General features: G+C 38.6%; 2 protein-coding genes across 3 annotated transcripts in view; one reads left to right on the top strand and one right to left on the bottom strand.

The window, feature by feature from the left end:
- LOC137055567 (inhibitory synaptic factor 2A) overlaps positions 1-12,383 on the bottom strand; it is a 46,162-nt gene extending 33,779 nt beyond the window's left edge. Inside the window, exon 1 of the mRNA XM_067429395.1 lies at positions 11,932-12,383. The gene's annotated coding sequence lies outside the window, so the exon portion shown is untranslated. The remainder of the gene's footprint in view (positions 1-11,931) is intronic.
- The window catches only part of dock1 (dedicator of cytokinesis 1), a 305,592-nt gene that overhangs the window by 163,098 nt on the left and 119,309 nt on the right, over positions 1-23,185 (top strand). The gene's annotated exons all lie outside the window — the stretch shown is intronic.

The raw sequence follows: 23,185 nt of genomic DNA, 5'->3' as shown, positions 1-23,185 counted from the left end.
TGCCTTTATCCACTTTTGTCTCCTTCAACACTTTTTTTAGGGTCGATAGCTTATAAAAACGTAGTTGTGTTGTTTTAGCTTGTTTTCTTTGTTGTAGCCATTTTTAAAAAACATCTTAAGACACATCTTTTCCAATTGCACCTGACCAATAAAGAATAGCACTTAACTATCCATTAATTTTTGTTTGTTTGTCCTAAAAAAAAAAAAAGTGTGCTGTGCTAATAAACTGAGACTTCTTACAGCTCTTACAGGTTGTTATTGGCCTTGTTTGTTTCATTGCTTCTATTGCTCTCCCCTTTTTTGTAAGTTGCTTTGGATAAAGCGTCTGCTAAATGATTAAATGTAAATGTTTTCTGTACACCTTGTCATATATCAGCTTTAAGAGATTGTTCAGTTTTTTGTAATAAGTCCAAAATGACAGGGAGGCAGCCTTAAGCAATACAAAGTCAATGGAGAGCGTTGACTCCAAGTCTTCAAGAGTCGCGGTCAAAGCCGATTCGAAAGGCCATCGTTCGTCAGCTTCTGTGTTACTAGTAGCATGCAAATGCATCTTGGCTGTCATTAAGTTAAGCCCTGCCCACCAACTCTATACACGATGTAACGATGTAATTGGCCCGACCAGAGTTTGATTTTTACAGCTTAGACGTTTATTGAGAGTTGCTAGACGACACTCACAGCAGATTAGATTTGCTGCCGCTAGGGTGCGTCTATATTTCTAGGCTAGTGTTTACATGTAGTCTCGATCGGATTACAAAAGGAATAAACCACCCTTTACAATCCGGATGAATTATTAATTAGATCTGGCTAATTCATTCCGGTTGGTGTGGTTACAGCGACTGTGCTACTAGTCTGGTTATAAAGGTCAAATGTAAACGCAGCCACTGAAGACTGGAGTAATAATGCTCAAAATCACAGGAGTAAATTACATTTTATAATAAATCACAATATAAAACTGTTCTTTTATATTGTAATATTTCACAATATTGCTATTTTAACTGTATCGCTGATCAAATAAACGCAGCCTTGGTGGGGTAATTTTACAAAAACATGGAATCATGTGGCGTCCTTTTCCCACCTCTTCTTCTTCTTGCAGGATTGACTCTGTAGCATAGGCGGTGTGGAGCGTGTTACACGTCAAAGTTTAATGCGTAATGTTATTGGTTTCTTCAAATCACTAACTCTACAAATGAGCCTAGTGGAACACCACTTAAAATGTCTCAATTTTTGTCTTGTGCGCAAGGGTAGACGGCGGGAAATAGGAGTCCATACAGGAACGGCGCATGTTCTTGGAATCCAATAATATGTAATCTAATAGAGTGTGGGATAGCTCTCTGGGTATAGATGCACGCTGATCTCAGAGTTACTCAGCTGCACTTCTGCAGGAGTGTCATGTTGAACGTCTCTAATGCTCTCTGCACTATTGGATTATGTCTATTACTCTAAATCATTTGTTAAGGGCCTTGAGGAAGGAGAGATAAACCGGTGGTGACAGACCCTCGCGACTACTCGTCTTCAACACGCGCTTGAGATCGATGTGAGCTGCAAACATCATTACAAACCTTCAATACAGCACCCAAACACACGCTGGCTGTACAGCGCACAAACAAGATCAATGCAGGTGCAAGGAATCATGGGATTGGATTAATCCAGTCTGCAGTCGACTAAACTTTGTGGACGTCTCTCCGCCTCCTCTTTCCATCTCGCTTCTGAACGTGATGTATTGCTGGTGTAACCCGGTTGTCAGGGAAAGCCCATCTCGAATGCATTTCCAACTCAATTAATCAGAAACGGTACTGCCGGCAGCTCGAGTCCCCCGAAGAAGCATTAACGCCACTGGGATTATGTAAGCAGCAACTCGTGGCTTTATTTACATAAGACTCTAAAGAATTAATTCATCAAATTATTATTCTCACAGTTGCCCATGTTTGATATTGCGATGCCATAGCAACATCCGAGTGGCTTTCTGCATTAGAAAGGGTATTTTAAGAGGTTCCTGCCCTTTGTCAACCGGAGCTCTTGAGAATCATCTTCATCTGGGAAGACCCTGAAATAAAGGTGGAGGATAGGAAACAGAATAAAGTGGCTTTGTTTGAATCCTGGTTTCATTAATGCTCTTTGTTATGGAAAGATTAACCCTTGCTGTATGAACTATTGAGAACTGAGAATGCCTTTTAAAGGATATATAGTTTTTGATCTGTGAGATTCTTAATGTTTTTTTAAGGAAAAAAACCAAGGCTGCATTTATTTTATATTTAAAAAAAAACAGTAATATTGTGAAATATTATTAAACTGTAAAATAACAGTTTTTTATTTGAATATATTGTAGGTTATAGTATAGGTTTTAGTATAGGTATAGTATAGGTATAGGTTTTGCAACATTGTTCTACCATTCAAACGTTTTGGCTTTGTAAGAATTTATTTCTTTCTTTTTGAGGGAAAGAACTTCAATAAATGAATACATGTATTCAGCAAGGATGTTTTAAATTGATCAAAGGTGACAGTAACGACATTTATAATATTACAAAAAATTACATTTAAAAAAACTTTAGAATGACAGTGTTTAAGTATGTATATAATTAGTGAACTGAAATTCAAAGACATTCACATTACATTTTTTATGACAATTTTAAAACGTTGGCCTTAAAGTTTAAAGGTCTGTATTCCGTATGGACAGATGGGTCATGGATTAATTTTCCCTCCATATCTGTGTGTGTCATATATAACAGCCACACAGAGCTGGGACAGCACTAATTGTAACTGAATATCTATCTCAGGGCAGCATCCGCTACGGTGAGCTTTTTAACCTCCTTTTAAGTGCATATTTAATTATGAAGTCACAGCAGGTTGTGCTGCTCTGAGTGAAGCGTAATCACTGTCAGCGCGCCGCGTTAGATCGGTGTGTGTCATCTGAAGCGTGCAGACCCGCAGCCATGTACCCAAGCACGAGTATCGCTGTCGTTTATGTGTCTTCGATTAAAGACCAACATCTGTTCAGTCACAGTCTCTGCAGGCTTTTGTTGTAAGACAGTCCTACGCTGCAGCTGCCATCCACGTCACCCAAACCACTATTGATGCTCAAGCATTATAGCAAGTCTTCATTTTTCTCGGTGACGCGTTCATCTGCCTCACACGGCTGCTTCCTCATGCAAACACTAACTACAGTATTTCAAACACAGCCTTCTGAGAGAACACACTCTCAGATGGATGGACGTCCTGTCCCCTTTCTCACCGGTCGGCTTATTTTTTGCCAAAAAATGAAGTAAGCTGACCTGGAAACGGTCATCTGAGACGCTGGAATCTCTTTATCTCTCTCTTTATGCCATATTATAATTATTTTCCCACTATCCAAACTCTCTGTACAGTCTTCATTTACTCATATTTCTGTTGTTCCAAACCTGTATGACTGAGTGACTTTCCTTCTGAAGAACAGGAGATATAATAAATATTTTATTTTATTGTATTTTTTTAATCAAATTTTTTTTATTTTTCTTATTTCTATTTATTTTATTGTAAAAATATTACTACTTTTATATTAAAATGTATTGTTCTTTTATATTTAAAATGTATGCCATTGACCGTTTATTTAAAAGGGTATCATAATTTTTTTTTTCCAATTTAAATGTTGGTATTTTCTTCACACACAGCTTAAGATTTTATTTTCTGTTGTTATTATTATTATTATTATTATCAACACATTTAATTACATTTTTATTTTACTTCAAATTTGTAGTATTAGTTTTTATTACTTTTATTACTGTGTTATTATTATTATTATAAGCTAGTGTTTAGAAGATACCATTGACTACTCGTGATAATGGCAATATTTTCATTGAATAACTTAAGAGAGTTTTGCGTGAAGAAAAATCCTACATTTATTTTCAACCTGTAGTACACCAGTCTTCCGGACTATTTTTATGCTACTTTGTCTTTTTTGTGTGCGTGTCTTTTTTTGCTGCTTACAGAAAATGATGTAAAGAGCAGCTTGAGCTTGGACATTCTGCATACCATATTGTGTTTTGCAGAAAGAAAACCACTATGATATTGAGTGTGAACCGTTGGTAAGCGATGGCGTTTGGGAAGCTGTTGCTTTTGTTTCAGGACTGAGATGACATGCAGACCCTTCATATGCCGCTCATGCTTGTGAACCCTTTCTGCACTCTTAATGATGGAGGCGTTTTAATGTGTTCTGGCTTATTTCCTAAGTTTTAACCTGGCCATCTACTATTGTGCATGTAGAGAATGTGCTTTCGGGTTTGATGACAAATAAAACCAAATGTGTTAATTATGTAACACTAATAGCGTTGCACAGGAACCTTGGGTCATATTTCATATTCATGCTCCCACGCCTACAAGTTTTAATAAGAGAGGAAATCCCTCCACTGGCTCATTTATTCATTTATTTCTTTATTTAGTTCCTGCTGATAGCATGGAGGTGTTTGAGCACAGGGTGTCCTAAAACACTACAGGAACAAATGAAAGTGTGGCACTTCTAGAGAGAGTGTGTGGAGGCCGAGAGGAGAGCTCACCCTAATCCGGCTTTAGCTGCTGCCTTTCCTTTATTTATTTATTTGGTTTGTCTGGTGGGTTTTCTCCTGGTGATTTCCCCTGCAGAATATTAGTGTGCTTTCTCAGAACGTGGCCTGTTCAGATACAACGCTGAAAAAGAGTTCATGCTGCACTTGTAATGTGTTATATGACCAGGGTATAGCTAAAAGAGTTATCTTTATTTTCAGGGCTTTTCATCAGAAATGGGGGTTTGAAAGGGTGTTTTATCAATCAGGGAAAAACCATCGATTTCTTCTTGTATGACTCAAATATATTGTGCTACTATACTGACATGGTTTAATAGCAGTTTAATACACAGAGCTTTCTCTCAGAAAAGTCTTTGGCATTTTTAAGTTATGAAAATATACGTAAATATATGTTATAGATATTGATCATTATTTATATGGTGCTGTAATTGTATTATCTACAAACATGATATGGTGCTGAATATAAATAAAATTAGTAAATGTAAAGTAAATTTGGTTCAAAAGGGTGGAAAACATTTTGACAATTTTTAAATATAATTAGTTCACATCTTTGGATGGATGGATGATGGATGGATTTCCATTTGTTGGTGCCAGTGCCTCTATAACTAAAGTTGTAGTAATTAAATTGAATGCATGACTGTTTTAAACTATGAAGAAATTGGAATCATTTTTGTGCATTTCTAGGTGAATGCTGGACTACAGATATGTACAGTATAACACTGTGTTTGTGATGGTATAGAAGATATAGTCAGACTCTACTTTGTGTGTGTGTGTGTGTTTGTCCCTTCTGCATTAAAGCCAGTGTATGGAGTCAAATCCTTTGTCCGTTAATCGTTTCTCTAATGCCATAAGATGAGCCCGTCCATCTGAACGGCTGCTATTAGAGGATTGTGCTTCTAATAATTGTGGCTCCCTGACGCTGGAGCATTTTAATGATGCGTTGCTGTCATTTCATCTGGAGTTAGTGTGCTCTGCCTCGTTCCATTAGATGCGTCTCTTTAGCCTGTCTATAAAGCATCACGCTCAGGTGGAGAAGACTCTTTAAACACTGCCTTTACTGCTCTGAGAGCTGAGAGATCTCATCTGCCCTGCTAGTTAGTCCTTTAAAGCAACATTCATCAACCATTACAGTCAGCCACACGACCTCATTTAAGATCTGTAGATGAAGCGCTGAGACAATTCTGACTATTCCTGTGTACTTACATTAATCATATGATGGATGAATGGACTTATTTCATTTTCAAACAGTCAGTGGCTCATGTGCAACTGAAATATGAACATTCATGAACGGACGATGGATGGATGGATGGATGGATGGATGGAAGGAATATATAGACAAATCAAAGAGGAATACAATTAAAAGAATGGATGGATTAAAAAAATGATGGGTGGATGGAGAAAATAGACAAATCAAAGAGAAGAATTAAAAGGATGGATGGATGGAAAAAATAGACAAATCAAGGGATGGATGGATGGAAAAAATAGACAAATCAAAGGGGATAGATGGATGGATGGATGGATGGATGGATGGATGGATGGATGGATGGATGGATGGATGGAAAAAATAGATAAATAAAAGAAAAAATAAATAAAATGAGATGGATGGATGGAAAAAATGAACATATCAAAAGGGGAAAAAGAATGGAAGGAAATGATGGATGGATGGATTTGTAAGTCGAATGATTCATTAAATAGATCTGCTCATAAGACTCATTTGATTCTGATTTGGACTGTGCCAATTGTGCTGTATGTTTCTGATTCACTAAAAAGAATCGGCTCTTAAGAGTCATCTGCTTGTGAATCGGTCTACACTGGTTACGTTTGTGTGCAGCTCAAGAGGACAGCGCAATAGAAAGATGTGTAGAGGTTTTAAGCTGTACACCATCTCTCTTTCTCTTGATCTCATCACATTCCGTTCAGACGGCGAGATCACAACACGGGTAAAGATTCGGCAGAGTCATGCACAAAACACGAATGGATTTCATCAACATCTAAATATGTTCATTTATGAACCAAAGTGCCATGACATGGACAATGATTAGCATGCATGATACGTTTAAAAGTATTTTATAATCTGCCGATGTTTGTTTCTTAATGTTAAGAATGACCGTTTCCAATAAAACTGTCAGTATAGCTGTAAATGAATCAAAGCGTCAGAGCCTGATCTGCCCCGCTGACCCTGAGCGCATTTCTTCTCTGGCTTTGCTGAGAGCGTTTACTCTATTTAGTATTCAGCTCTGATAGACCTGCAGTATTTTGAGGAAGTCGCTGGTGTTCGGGGAACTGTATCTGACTCAACGCTGAGTAGTAAAACATCTCACCCCAGAGCTTTACACACACACACACACACACCAGCACATACCACCTGATAAATGATGCTTTAACATATTTGAATAAGGTTCTTGTCGATGTTTAAGCAGGCCTTTGCTGCTCAGGAGAGTGTATGGAATTGTATGCAACTCTTCTGCAGTGCATTAACCATCCGCTATATCTCTGTGTGTCAGTGAATGTCATGGAGAGGCTCTCTGTGGCGTTTCAGACAGTGGGGAGCAGCTCCCATTACACACACCGCACTTATTTCCCAGAAAAAGGCAGAGACGGTGAGAAGGAGAGAGGCTTTGTGTGACTGTCCTCTAGCTATGCATTGAAATAAGACTTAATTCAGCCGTTACCTGTGGTGTCTAATGTGAAGTGTGGTTTATTACGGTGTGCAGTGGTGCAGAACATGCACTTTGCTCTCAACACGTGTGTATGTGTGTGTGTGTGTGTGTGTGTGTGTGTGTGTGTTCTTAGATGCACATATCTTCATGGACTTCATGCTTTCCATCCTAGTGTTTACTGCATGTGCAACGCTACAAACAGTGTATTTGTTGGTGTGTGTCTAAGTACTGTGCTATTTGGATAAACTCTAAACTCAACTTCATGTTTTCAATGTAATGTCCCTGCATTATTAACAGACCGGCGTTCATCTATTTTGATATCTAAAGTTATTTGTTCAAGAACATTGTGCCAGTTTACTGCAACAATGGAGCAGCGAACTTCACATATTTTTAATATCCAGCGTTTAGTTGATCCTGTGAAGCGCTCATTGTCACAGTTGTACAGTTTTCTAATTCCACTGTTTTGGTGTTCAACCAATCAAATGACAACTTCGAAATGCCTGAACTTTGCAAAAAAGTGTGCCATTTGGATCAGACGTTCAGCCAACGGTCCATGGACGTGACGTCTAAGACTAACAACTACCAAATCAGCACTGAAATGTGAAAAATGTAACGATACCTGCATTTCCCTCTAGCATTTTGAGTGCTTTTGAATGGTTTATTAAACATTTCTGATTGACCACTGTGTACACATTCTCAACATATGTCTCTGATTGGCTACAATGATCAACGCTCTTCACAAAGCGCTTACACAGATACACACGAGAGCGTTTGAAAGCAGGCATCTATCAGCAAATTTTTGACAGCTCTAGTAACTTGCCAGTTAACCTGGTAACAATGAATGTTAGTGGGAATGTGATATTGTGACGTAATTATATAAATATATAGTCTGATGCGCTGCACGTTTCAGAGTAAAGCACATCTGTGTTCATTTTCAGTTTCGATTCGCAGTGAATGCTTCTCTGCAAGTGCTGTGTTCGAGTCTCTTATAATTTGCATTTGGGAATGAAATGTGTGATAACTATCCTCTCAAATTTAGGGGAAATATATGCTATGATATTAAGTCCATCAAGAGGTGCATCAGTTTTTGGTCCTGATCCTGTATTGCCAATCCAGGAGTCCAGCACTCTGTAAAGTCTCCTCCAGCACATCCCAAAGACTCTCAGTGAATTTAAGGACTGGACTCAGAGGTGCAGATGATTCTTCATGCTCCCTCACAACCACTTTCACAGTTTGAGCTGATGAATCTGGACATGGTCATCCTGGACTATGGTCTTGATGTGTCTTCCTGCATGGTTGTTTAAAATGTAAAATCTTACACTCCATCAATGAGGGTTAGAAGAACTGTTACCAAACATATACCATGCAAGAAACACAGTAATCACTGCAAAATTGATCCAATCACTGACTCTTAAGCATTTCCCTTTCCAAACAGTGACTTATTTGCCAGGCAGTGTGTATTGTATTATAATATAATAACGTCACAAAAAGAGTCTTTTTGTTTGGTTATATGGCTTCTTCCTGTCTAAGTGAGCAGTTATTGGTCAGAGAAGCAGCAATGTGGACCAGGCCTCAGATGAAAAGTCTGTTGAAAAGGCAGAGATTGGCATATCAAATGCTGCAGTGTTTATGTCAGTCTGTAGAGCAGACCGTAATGGACTCATGGGTCTCTTCAGTATTCCAGGCATGTTGTGATCTCTCTTCCTCTCTGCATTTGTACAGTGAGCGAACAGACTCGTAATAAACCCATTACCACATGAAAGACAACATCTGGCTTCCTCACGGCCAGTGCTGTGGTTTTTGTGTGAGAGACAGGTGAAGAATAGGACTGGGAGTCTTTAGGCACCGCACGACTCAGAGTCACGATCTGATTGTCAAATGATGCTTCAGTTCAGCTGTGATGTAGGGCCACGATTTTACTTTCTGTGCCAAGATCTGAGAGCTTAAACTTTGTCTTTGTCAATCATATTGATGCAGAACTGCCTTGTGCTTCAGTGTCGGCCATAAATGTGATTTCTGCGGCTGTGTGTGTGAATGATCAAGCATAGAATGTGTGATGTGTTTTGTCCTATATATAGGGTTCCTGGTGTTTGATTGGTTGGATGTCTTGGCTGTTTAAATATCATGTATGATTATGTGCACAATATGATTGAGCATGTGTAGTTATATTTCAACCATGTTTCAACAAATTATTAGAAGAAATAAAGGTTTAAGTACATTTAATTAATGCAAAATTATTATTTATTTAGCAAAATTATTATTTTTTATGTAAAAAATAATATATACATAAATGCATTAAATTATAGGCTAATACAAACTAATTTAGTTAGGTAGTAGAAATACAATGCTGTAATGCAAAAGTAAAAATGGTATAAATATTGTAAACAGTTTCATTTGTTTTTCTAAATTAAATTATAAAATGCACATAATAAAATAGTTATTATAAGGTATTATGTACTGTTTAATTTATTTAATTATTTTGGTCTACAAAATAAAATTCTATAATGTAAAATAATAAACGCATGCAATAATTGCAATCATTATACATATTATAAACTGTTTAATGAATGAATGAAATAATTTAACTTTTTTTATTTGTGATGAAATATGATCCAGTCATTTGTAAGATTCCCCAGCTCTCTCTCTCTCTCTCTCTCTCTCTCTCCTCTCCTCTCTCTCTCTCTCTCTCTCTCTCATCTCTCTCTCTCTCTCTCTCTCTCTCTCTCTCTCTCTCTCTCTCTCTCTCTCTCTCTCTCTCTCTCTCTCTCTCTCTTCTCTCTCTCTCTCTCTCTCTCTCTCTCTCTCTCTCTCTCTCTCTCTCTCTGAGTGAAGTGTGTGTTCCTGAGCATATGACTCGCGTGTGCTCGTTGGTTTCCGTCTCGTGCACTAACAGGCATTATTTATCTCCATTTATGCTCTTCTTACAGGTCTTTCATCAGGCCAGTTTAAACACTGACACTTTTAAAGAAATAGTTCACCCAAAAGAATCAAATTCTTGTCATCATTTACTCGCCTTCATGTTGCTGTTAACCTGTATGACTTTTTGTTTTCTAGAAAATAATGAGGAATGCTTTCTTTTCAATGAAAGCATTTAGCGACCGCTGTAGCTCATTCGAGACATCTAGAGCTGTTTTTTCTTTCTTTCTGGAAATCGTGATCATTCAGGATTTTTTTGATGAATAGAAAGATCAAAAGGTAGATATCCGTTGTAACTCGAGCTGCACGATTAATCATTAAAGATTCAAACGTTTGCAGGATCTCATTTCTAAATGACTGATCCAGAGAGGGACGTTGTCATGTATAGTCTTGTAAACGGCTTTAGTCTTTTCGACTAAACGATGTTCAGAGATCAACTTATAGTTCAGATGTAAAGACTGATGTCTACGGAAGTGATCAAAATACAGGATATCACCTTTAGAAAGTAACACGTCGCTTCAAATAATGATTCACCAGTAGGTGGCAATAAGACTGTGAAAAAATGATTTTGTCATTGAATCATTCATTCAAGAGATTCGTTGAAAAAAATCCAGTAATGAAACAAGTGAAGTATTTATGAGTGAATCATTCATTCAAACTATTTTTTCCTTTCATTCGGATTAAACATTTTAAATGGACTTCAGCTATTTATATTTTGTCATAACCTCTAGTTGATCGCATGCTATTTTGATTTGTTTTCTATTCAGAATAGTGGGATTCATAGATTTATGTCGCTCTACTCTAGTTGTAATATTTATAATAAATGTCTCTTCTGTCTCTCTTGATCAATTTACTGAATATAACTTATATTTTGGAAAAATTTGAAGTGATGGCTGCTAAAAAAAAATCCAGGTTTTCAATCTCAGGAATAAAAAAATAATATTCAAAAAGAAAGTTTGTATAATATTCCAAAATATGATTGTTTTTACTATATTCTTGATCAAATAAATGCAGAAGAGACTTCTTTCAAAAAACATTTGAAACCTTTGACAGGTATTGTACAATAGAGAACACTTTTCGTGAATAACAGCTATACTTTGGGTCATACATTATAACGCACAGCTGCTTTTCTGGTGATTTTTGTCCTTTTTTGGAGGTCAACAGCTTTGGTTCCTATTCATGTCATTATATGTAAAGAGCAGCATGAACAGTCAGCTAACCATCTCCTTCTGTGTTTCACAGAAAAAAGCAAAAGTCCTATAGATTTGAAACAATATGATATTTGATGCCCAAATGTTAATGTTTGAGTGAACTAGTCCTTTAATGCTGTCCATGATTTACCCTACAGCCTGAAAACACAGTTTCTAAATCAAGGGAATGTCTTACAGTTCACACCAACATAAGCTAAATCTCTCTCTCTCTCTCTCTCTCTCTCTCTCTCTCTCTCTCTCTCTCTCTCCTCTCTCTCTCTCTCTCTCTCTCTCTCTCTCTCTCTCTCTCTCTCTCTCCCCCTCTCTCTCTCTCTCTCTCTCTCTCTCTCTCTCTCTGCGTGGGTTGAAATAAAAAGATTATAATAATGCTCAATGAAGCATTGCGAGGACCACAGGATCTGATGATCTGAAGCATTGAAACGCAACTGGATCTGATCAGGTTCTTCATTGCAGCACTGATTTCTCAAGTCAACTTTTGTGCTCAAGTTTCTCATGAATTTGTGCTTTAAGATTGAGAATATTTCAACTGAAATGATTAAACGTACATTTCCAAGAATCTAAAGCTGATTAATGAGTCCAGACTTGAGCTCAAATGTAGAGGAAGAGACTCACCTCCAGACTCGGATCAGTGGTGATGATGATGATGGTGGTGGTGAAGGTGAGGGAGAGATGACCAGCACATGTCTTCCCTCTCAGCACAGCAGGGGTCGTCAGGGCACGAGAACAGATGTGAGTCCGGAGAGAGGGTCTGCCATGCTGGAAGTTTCTCTGTGAGAGCGTGCGTATGGTCAGTCGGTCCTCCCGTGATCCTTACACATCCAGCGTGAGAGATTCCTCTGAGATCTGCCCCAAAACACACACGCAAACTCGCACGCGTCTTCACCCGACCGGCGCTCCCCCGCAACTCACTCTCTCTCACACACGCATGCACACACACACACACATACACTCACACACTCACGCGCACACTGCCGACGGGATGCAGTGGGGTCCGGCGCTCAGCGATGGCATGTGCGCACATGAGACATCCATCCTGAACCAGACGCTCCAAGAACTGAGAGACCCGAGAGCCAGCGACACGCGCGCATGAGAGAGAGAGAGAGAGAGAGAGAGAGAGAGAGAGAGAGAGAGAGAGAGAGAGAGAGAGAGAGAGAGAGAGAGAGAGAGAGAGAGAGAGAGAGAGAGAGAGAGAGAGAGAGAGAGAGAGAGAGAGAGAGAGAGAGAGAGAGGGGAGGCGGGGTGGAAGACAGCAAAGCAGAGAGAGAGAGAAGGGAAATTGCTAGGAAAATCCAGCTTTAGTTCATGTGGTGACTTGCTGATTTACTTAGTATCTGTAAGACCTGCATTTTTTTTTTTACATTTGAATTTTGCTATTAATATTTTATATATATATATATATATATATATATATATATATATATATATATATATATATATATATATATATATTTTGTATATATATATATACATTGCGAGTTTATGTGTATATATATATATATATATATATATATATATATATATATATATATATATATATATATATATATATATATATATATATATATATATATATATATATATATGGTAGTTCATTTGCTAAGTTTTACTTAGAAAAGTCCTCACGTCCCCTGCACAGCCTGGCACATGACGTTTCCATGAGAGCTGCCGTTTCGCTATCCTCGAGTGTTGCTTGTTTATCTGCAGTCCAGATGCAAATGTTGGGGGCGTGCATATAAATGATCCCAACGCTTGCGTCACGGTTGGGTTTATGTTGAGAAGCACTTTTTTTCCGTGGAGTTTTGGATTCACGAGATTTACATAAGAAGTAGGGATGCACGATATTATCGGCACGACATCGGAATCGGCCGATAAACGCTTAAAATATAAAAATCGGCATCGGTCGATATGAAAACATTATGCCGATATGCCTTGCCGATATGATAACGTGTTGATATGCGCCTGCAATAACTCACGTGTGCAAGGAGTGCTACAGCGATAAGACCATGTCAGCACTGCAGTCATTCTTCAAGTGAAAACAAGACAATACATTGCATGTACAGTGATTTATATTGGCTGTTTTTAAATGCTGCCTTGAATTTCTGAATGCACATACAGAAGGACGTGACCGTCAGCAGCAGATTTGCCATGTTTTCACAACAAAACTAGCCCAAAACAAGCCCAATCGCGTCTCCCCACTCTCTAGCGCGTGCGGCAGTCTCCATAGCAGCAGAAGCTCCTCCAGGTCCTAGTGCCCTCCCGCTAGACCGCTATATATTTATACATGTAGTGGGTGCGCTGTTGTTACACTAATACAATGAAAAGTAGAATACACAAATAAATTGAAGTTACTTCTTGTTCTGAATAAACAAATCAGTAATGATGTCATAAATCACAAGCATGACACTTGTAAATTAAATACTTTTATATACAGTGTATTAATCTGTAATACAATTTTACGAAATGGATGATGAAAAATAATCCAAGGAACTCTACAATAATTGTAGAATTAAAAGACAGCATCAATGGATGTCATGCCAACCCCACTTCATGTGCACAAACGTTAAATCCAAAAATACAATATTTAGGTTACAGCTGCATCTGGAGTGAAAAATTACTGACTTTATTATTGTTATTTTCAGAGCTTTTAATATACTCTTATCATAAAAAGAACTTTATTAACATTTATTTATCTTCAACAAGAATCCTTTTAGTAAGGATACCTCAGAAATCTGAAACCAGAATGAAAAAAAAATAGTTTTTGCTCAAAATGGTGTTTTTTCCAAACAAAGGGAAAAAATAAACATCGGCCTAAATGAGCTGAAAAATATCGGCATATCGGATATCGGCAAAAATCCAATATCGTGCATCCCTAATAAGAAGTAAGAGGCAATGGTGTTTGAGACTCACAGTATGTGATGTCCATGTACTGAACTCTTATTATTGCGCCATGGCAAGGTTAATTAAATTTTTTATTCTAGGGCACCTTTAAGGATGACATTTTTGTGTGAATGACATGAGAGGTGGCCAGTGATAGTCTGGGTCATCTACGCAGCATTCCTTTCGTTGTATTGTTTTTTCCTTCATTCTCTCTTTGTTTTATTTTTCAATCTGCCCTCATAAGGGCCACTAGGAGGAAAATACACTCTGCTGATGCGGCACACATTGATTTTATTGTCCTAGCCGCTGGTAAGGCCACACCACCACATGACCTCCTTGAGTCTTGACATCCTTAGCATGGATTCAGTTGAATCAGCATGTAAAGTCGGTTCTATCATTATTATTTTTTAATTTTGAGGTTCTTTGGCTCTACATACCCACATATAGAGAGAGTATGTTCTATTTTCAACCTTTGTGTAACCCGCAGGATTCGTCAGCCCTTATTCCACAGGTCTTGTCCAACCGTCATGACTGAAATAAAAGCGTGTGAACCTCATCGAGGACTATCTAAATTCAGTTCCCTGAACAAGGGTCTTTGAACTTCCATCTCCTGACACACACACACACACACACACACACACACACACACACACACACACACACACACACACACACACACACACACACACACACACACGCACTCTCTCATGGCTTCATAACTGTCACCTGTGATGTAAAGACCCTCATGTTTTTTTTAACTGCAGAATTCAAAGTTCTCCACATATGTGTGTTGGTTTATTAAATAGTTGAGCAAATTTGATTGTGCTTTCATTGTGGTATATGTGCATGGTGCAAAATCTGCTTAACAGCTTTGACCATATTTTAAAAAAAATTAATAATTTTTTTCCCCTCCTCAAAATCAGCATTTAAAATGAACAGAAGTCAGCAGATTCTATCTCGGTGTGGTGATGTAGTGGTTGAACCTCGGTTTCCCCACTTTCATGGAAAACCTTGACATTTTAAAAGGGGGCCTTCCATGCAAAATTCACTTTTACATGGTATTTGAACAAATATGTTGGCAGTGTGTGTTCACAACCACCCTATAATGGAAAAATCCACCCACTCTTTTTTGAATCCCCATACATCACACGCAGTTTCTCAGAACAAGCCATATGCAGATTCTAGCAGTGATGTCACATTGTTTAGGCCCCGCCCATGGCTGTCGATGGGCCAAGGCATTTTTGACAATTTCATGCTCCCAACTTTGTGGGAATAGTTTGGGAATGCCCCCTTCTTGTACCAATCTTTTAGTATAGATCTAGCCCTCAGTGAGCTGTACACCTGTCTCCTCACCAGAGCATTTAACAGCAGCTTTAAAGTAAGAAATGTGTTCTTATTAAAGCTACTGAAGTTATTCAGTCAAGAGCAGCAAATTATTTTTTGTTTTCTTTTGTCTGGTTCATATTATCAGCATATATAGCAGTAGGTACTGATGTCACTTTAAAACACAGATCTAATATACACATGTGACTTTTAAATTTTCTGTTTATGTTCACAGACATAACCGACTGTGTTTATGTGAACCATGTGTGCATTTGACAATTCAACTGCATTAAAAGAACTTTAATACTCAAGGGACATGCCGTCTGCCATCCAGCTTTCTGTGCGCGTGCATCTGATGTGTGTTGCTTAAACCATATATCAGAAGTTTAGACTGAACTGCAATCTCACATGAACGTGACTGTGACAGAGATGTTAATCAAAAACCAAACTGATGTTTTAGATTTTGGCAAAGAATCAGATGCATTAGCTTTAAAGGCTGTAAAAGGGATGGGGAGCAGCAGCTCATTTGCATTTAAAGAGACACTATATTGCCAAATGTTTTGGGATGCACAAAGTTGGGAGCATGAAATTGTCCAAAATGTCTTGGTATGCTGAAGCATTAAAAGTTGCTTTCACCCACACCACAAGCTCTACTCCATCAAACTTTACTGCATTCAGGCAAGTCCCGTTCTCCTGGCATTCGCAAAACCGACTCATCCATCGGCTGGCCAGACAGAGAAGCAAGATTTGTCACTCCAGAGAACACGTCTCACTGCTCTAGAGTCCAATGGCAGACTGCTTTACACCACTGCACCCAACACTTTGCATTGCACTTGGTGATGTAAGGCTTGGATGAGCTGCTTGGTCATGGAAACCCTTTCCATGAAACTCTCTACACTCTGTTCTTGAGATAATCTGTAGGTCTGTAGTCTGTAGGTATTGAAAGTTGGTGTGACAGCATGTGCTGACCCCGCTCTGTGATTTTCATGTTGCTTACCACTTTGTGTCTGAGATTCTGATGTTCCCAAATGCTTCCACTTTGTTATAATACCACTAACAGTTGAGCGTAGAATATTTAGTAGTGAGGAAATTTCACAAATGGACTTATTGCACAGTTGGCAACCTATCACGGCACCACGCTTGAGTTCACTGAGCTCCTGAGAGCGACCCATTCTTTCACAAAAGTTTGAAGAAGCGTCTGCATGCCTAGTGCTTGATTTTCTATACCTGTGGCCATGAAGTGATTGGAGCACCTGAATTCAGTGATTTGGAGGGAATTCCCAATACTTTTGGCAATATAGTGTACAGTACATGCACAAAAACAGCATATTTACCTTCCACTCAAAAATGGGCATTTACAAAATGGTATAATAAATGATCTGTGGGGTATTATGAGTTAAAACGCCACAGACACATTCTGAGATTTAAATTAAAGGATTTTTTTCAGCCCTGGAAAGTCAAAAAAAGCTCTAAAATTTTGAATTAGCTGGATATTGCTCTTGTGTAAAGTAAAACGTCCATATAAAAATGTTACTTGACATTAACAGACATTTGCGGAAATGAAAAGCTGAATAAATACTGTATGAATTTATTTATATATATATATATATATATATATATATATATATATATATATATATATATATATATATATATATATATATATATATATATATATATATATATATAATTTTTTTTCTACTAATTTTGATTTAGTTTAATGATGTACTAAAGTAACTAAAACTGAAGAAAAAAAATCTTTAGAGACATTTAAAATGATTAATAAAATGAGCCTCTTTTATCTCTTATTTTAATCCATTAAAGTTATTAAATGACTAAATGTTTAACTGAAATATAAAAGTAAAACAAATTCTAAATATTTCAAAAGTATCTCAGTAAAGCACTGGATATACTGCCTGATCCATTACTGTCGTGCACTTGAGTAATGTGTTCTGTAAGGATAAAAAGCATGTGCTAATGAAATTACTTTTTTATAGATCAGTCAATAGTGACCTAACACTATATTTTGTTAAGCGCCGTGATAATGACCAGCAGATGTATGTGAGGTAATCTTTGTTCCTCTCAAGGTCAGGGATACGTAAGAATCTCTCACACGAGCATCAGCTCTTCTGTCCTTTACAAACCGCATCCCCGCTGGCTTAAACAGGAGCTTAAAACAGGAGCTGCTAAGATCACCTCTGATGCCAGACATCATTCCTTTCCTTCATGTTGGGAATGAGTGTGTGTTTGCATGTCTTTCATTTAGCCTTGTGTCTGTAGTCACATTTTTATCAAGTCTCCATCTCGTATGGCTAAGTCCACAATCGTTAATATTGCACAAAAAAGAGATGTAACTGTAAAACTATAATCAGGTTGAAATTCTGACGTAAGGAAACCCATTGCACTCCATTAGCTGGCTGTGTTGAATTGCTTTATCTGTGTGTGGAAATAAACTGAATTAAGGACTCTGGGCTGGTTCTGGCTGAAGTGTTTCTGTGGTTTTGAAGAACTCCCAAAAGACTCGAGCAAACACATGCATTCACACAGAGACGCACGTTTCCACACATTTCATTTGGCAAATGGGTTAGTCTGAAGTGTGTAGATATGTATATTCAATCTGGATTATTGATCATCCATACTACACCTTTGATAACAAATGTTAGATACAGAGTGAAGATGCTGCTCTATAAACACCAGACGTCCATTACAAATGCAATGGCCCATATTCTACATTAACATTTAATTTTTTTCCCCCTGAAGTCCCATTATAGTAATAGTAATGATTTCTTGCAACAAAACAGGCATAGTTTAATTTTTTTGTGACTATTTTTCTCTTTCTTTTTTCAATTTATTGTAGCTCTTTTATATAGATAGTTTATATATATTTTTTCTTTCTAGCAAAACATTAATCTTTAATGGATCCCTCAACAGTACAAATGTGTGAATGTGATCATAATGAGGTGCTCATGTTTATGGCATCAGTAACAGTATGATTAGGGGTTCAAGCACAGCTCTGAAACCAATTGTTACATTTTCCAAGTATCCGATTCTCCCTAAAAGTGATCGGTGCAGACCAAACCGTAAGTTGTAGAGATTTTGGGGGCTGATAGTACACCATCTACTATATCACCAAGGTTTGCCCTCGTCGGTCAGATGGGTATTTTACTAAAATAGCTATAACTTGTGAATGGAATGAGATATTTTCACCAAACGCATTCTGTGGTTGTGTGAAAAACGTGTGACGACTGGCCAATAGGGGAAACTATAACATGGAAAAAACATTTAAAAAAAACAAAACTAAGCCAGTGTGAGGAGAAATTTGGCCCTAGAGAAGAAGTGGGAAAGAAATCTCCTACTGTGGGGCCTTGATGGTCTTGTAAATTGTGTAAAGGTAAACCAAGTGATTTTTCACCCACGCCCACAACATCTATACCACATGGTAGAACTCCTCATTCTGGCAACTTTGCCACTATGTCTGCCACTGTCAATACTGGAGAATATTTATAAAAACCAACTTTCGCAACAGGGATGGAAATTAACTTTTTTGTCCACCGGCCACTGTGGCTGGTGGATTTCAAAATCTACCAGCCACTCAATGTTTTTACCAGCCACTTTCTTGTTTTTAACCAACAATGTGTAACTGCATGTGAAAAATTAATACTACAAGCTCTACAATAAGCAGTTTATTTAATCTCAAGTCTCAATGAAATACTGACATTTTCTCTATCACTCTTACACACACACAAACCATGAACTGATATTTCATTAAATGAGTAGGGCTCTGTGCTCTGTGCGCTTTTTTTTTTTTACCTGGATGTGGCATTTGGATGATTCGTGGTCTTTTATGGCTTCCAGTTTTAGGTTTTTAGTCCCAACAATGAAACTATTAGTTTTGGCATCTTCTGAAGCGTGTTGACGACACACCGAGCAGAACATTGCCAGTAGGGATGCACAGAAATAAAAATTCTTGGCCGAAACCGAAACACCAAAAGAAATTATGCTAACTATTAGTACCATTGCATTTATGGCTAATGCTGTGACTGTGTAACTTTACTAAAAATCAAGGCATTGCGATTGCATAAATTAATATTAAAGTTTCAAATATTAATCAATTACAAATGATGCAAATATTCATTTCGCACATTGCAACAATCCACAGTATAAAATACAATTCAAACTAAAATGTTTAACTTGACCTCACTCATGTGTACATTTAATAATAGCTAATGTACAGGCCTAATGGCCTGCAGAAAGGTACAGAAATTCAATAAAGTAATCAAATGTAAAATAACTGCACATTTTAACTGTTTAAATTAAAGATTAATCCTTACTAAACTTACAAAAGCTATTCAAGAGCAGTGAGTGATGTCCTTTTGTTTTACATTAAACAGACAGCAGTAAAGGCGACTTCCCCTTTAAGACCTAGTGCAGGGATATGCTCTTCTTTCTCGACTGTATAACGTTCACTTGAGGCATTCAGACTATGTCTGCTTGGATACTCATCAAGATGGACATGTTGACTGACATACTTTTTGTGTGAGTTTGTACATTTAAGCGCAAGACTTGAAAGAGAACTCAATATTTGCGCGCTGTGAGACGAGTGCGCGTTCTCGGATGATGCGCAGTGACGGATCTTCTTTCAGCGCGCGTGAGTTCGTATTCGCGTCTTCTGGTACTACATCCGGGTAATGACGGCGAAAACGACTGGTCATATTCGGACATACGGCCGCACTCGCATGCATTGAACAAAGTTTACAAAGAGGGGAAACAGTATGCTATTTTTATTTACCCGCCACGGTGGCCGGTAGGTGAAGCGAGTTTACCCGCCACAACTCAAAATCACCCGCATTTGGCTGGTGGCGGGTGCTAATTTCCATCCCTGTTTCGCAAACTAGTCCTTTTGGCTCAACCTCAATAAAACCCCTGTGGCACTGATCTCAGGACTCTCTTGGTCAATAATTATCCAATTTTATTAATCTTTTTGCCTTTGGATACCTGCGTCCAAAACAGGTGTGGCCAAGTCTACCAATAACGCCGCATTCACACGGGGCGTAGGCGTTCACGCTTGACGGAGGTAGTGGCTGAAGCTGGGTGCTGATGCGATCTTCATAGTGACAACAGCCAATCACATTAACTTGCCGCTTCACAGGTGCACGAAGCTGTTAAAGGGGGGGTGAAATGCTGTTTCATGCATACTGATCTTTTTACACTGTTAAAGACTTGGAATCCCATACTAAACATAGACAAAGTTTCAAAAGTTAAGGTGGACGTTTGATGGGAGTATTTCTTTGTCAAAAATACTACTTCCGGTTAGTCATAAGTTTCGGCAAGTTTTTTGAGATCATGGGTCCCCATTGACGTTAGTGGGGGCGGAATTTCCTTGTATGGGCCTTACGGACAATTCTACCGGAAGCGCGTGAGAGAGAGAGCGAGGGAGAGAGCGAAAGCAACAGCCTACGCCCATCAAAGCGCTGGTTTGTAGGATGCTGGACAGGTGACAATTACACATAGCACATAATGTCACCAAAAAAGTGCGTTTTTGGTTGCCAGACCAAGACAGTCCTGCACAGATTCTCCAAAACCCCGCGTTAAGGCAACAGTGGATGTAATTTGCTTTTCCGGATCAGCAACTGAGTTGCGCGAATGTTTATATCTGTTCGCTGCATTTCGGTGCCGACTGTTTCATAAACAAGGCCCAGCTCGACGCCGGATTTTCCCAATCGCCTAATGCTGAAGGATGGAGCAGTCCCAACGTTAGAAGGGTGAGTGAGACTGCTTCAAATGTCTGTGTTTTTTTAGTCCGCTTACTGTCTACACAAACCACGCGTAAACACACAAACACACGTGCACAACTGCACTTCCCACATGTACACCTTCAAAGACAAAAATACGACGATATAATTCAAGTATAAATATGTAAATAACACAAGCCGCTAAGCATATTATATAGTTAGTGTATAACTTGTACCACATAGAGACGTCCTGCTCTAGTCGTTTTTGCTGCTGCTCCTGTTCAACTGCAGCCTCTGGGTCTGATTCCGGATCATAGATGTATGGCTGTATCTGATTAAAAGCCATATTTTTATTTTGAATAAAGTTTTTTTCCCGCTGTTAGGGATGACGGACTCGACTCAACACACAGCGCGCTGCTGCACACGTCATTATTTAGCTCCGCTCACACGACACGCCCCCACCCGCTCGGCTTTTTTCGGAAAGACTCGGAACACCGCATCTTTCTTATATAATTATTAAAAAAATAAAGACTTTTCGGAGATATGCAGGATGCAATGCTACTCTATAGGTACTCAAGATTGACATGACACTGACTGAAACTGAGTGTTTCACCCCCCCTTTAAGTACATTAAATCCTGAAAAGGCGCCGACAGCGGGAAGAATATCACGTAGTGGTCTGGGAGCTGCGTCTGGATGGTTCACGGAGCAGTAATGAACGCAATTGGCTAGCGTCTGCTGTAGGATATTTGCATACGGTGATCTGATTGGATGACGCCTGCGCTGGCGCTTGAAAAGTTGAGAAATCTTCAACTTCTGCCGCTTGCAACGCGAGTGAAGCGCTGCGACGGAACCCACAATTCAGTTCGGCAACGGATGATGTCACCCATTCAAAGTAAATGGGAAGCGTTAACGCCTACGCCCCGTGTGAATGTGGCGTAAGCCAATTTCTGCATAATTTACATAGAACTGCACAAAATGCACTGGCCACTTAACTTTTATTGTTGAAAAAAACTTTAAAAGCCATTAATTATATTGGCTGTAAGTGTTTTTTTTCCATCTATGATCCAAGTGATTACATTCATGCCAAATTAAACGCAATAGCATTTTTACACTGTTCGAAGGCCTTACAGAGCTTGAACCCCAGTAATCGCTGCTTGCAGCTCTATTTTTTCTTTAAGTTAGCTATAGTTCTCGCGGTGCTGCCTGGATGCATTTCTCCTGTAAGGGGCTTTCCCTGCTGCGTCAGATGTTTGCGTGTCTCACAGATGCTGCTGTTCCAGATGTTTCCAGGCTCCTGTTGGTGTCTCTGTCTTCCATTAAGCGGACTGGGACTCTGTCTTGGCGGCTCCATTTGTAACTGACAGAGCCATTATTTAATTAGAGTGATTTAGCTGTAAATGAACACTCTCCAGCGCTGTAATAAAACTGACTCGACCTGAAGCAAGAATACTAAACCATTAGATGTGAAAGATTTTCAGCCGGGCACACATTCCATCTTCTCATTTTTCACATCTAGCCCTTCTTTTGTGTGCTGCATCTTGAAAATAGCATTCTGAAACTATCCAGATGGCATACTGGTGGGTTTTTTTGAAGTGCGCATGCAGTATAGTACAGCTTTTTGGGATAACTTTGACTTCCATTCAGTGTCAGCTTTAGGTGTCAGCATAATTATCCTACTTAATATGCAACCTCTGATCATAAAATCTGCAGCATTAATTGACATTCACTGTTCGCTCTGCTGGTGTTTGATTGACAGCGGTGTTGCAGCCAAACTGTGGCTATAAAAGATGTTATATAATGGCAGTTTTTATTCTGCAGGTGTGCAGTTCTCATCAGTGAAGGTCATCATGCAATAGTAACTTTGACTCAAAAAAATTGTAGTAGAATGCAAATGTTTCGAGGTGCTATAATTTATTTCTGTTCAGTTTCTGAT

The sequence above is a fragment of the Pseudorasbora parva genome, chromosome 21 (genome assembly GCF_024679245.1).
Source record: "Pseudorasbora parva isolate DD20220531a chromosome 21, ASM2467924v1, whole genome shotgun sequence".
Classification (NCBI taxonomy): domain Eukaryota; kingdom Metazoa; phylum Chordata; class Actinopteri; order Cypriniformes; family Gobionidae; genus Pseudorasbora; species Pseudorasbora parva.
The sequence above is the reverse complement of the archived record's forward strand: the minus strand, read 5'-3'. Positions and strand labels throughout refer to the sequence as shown.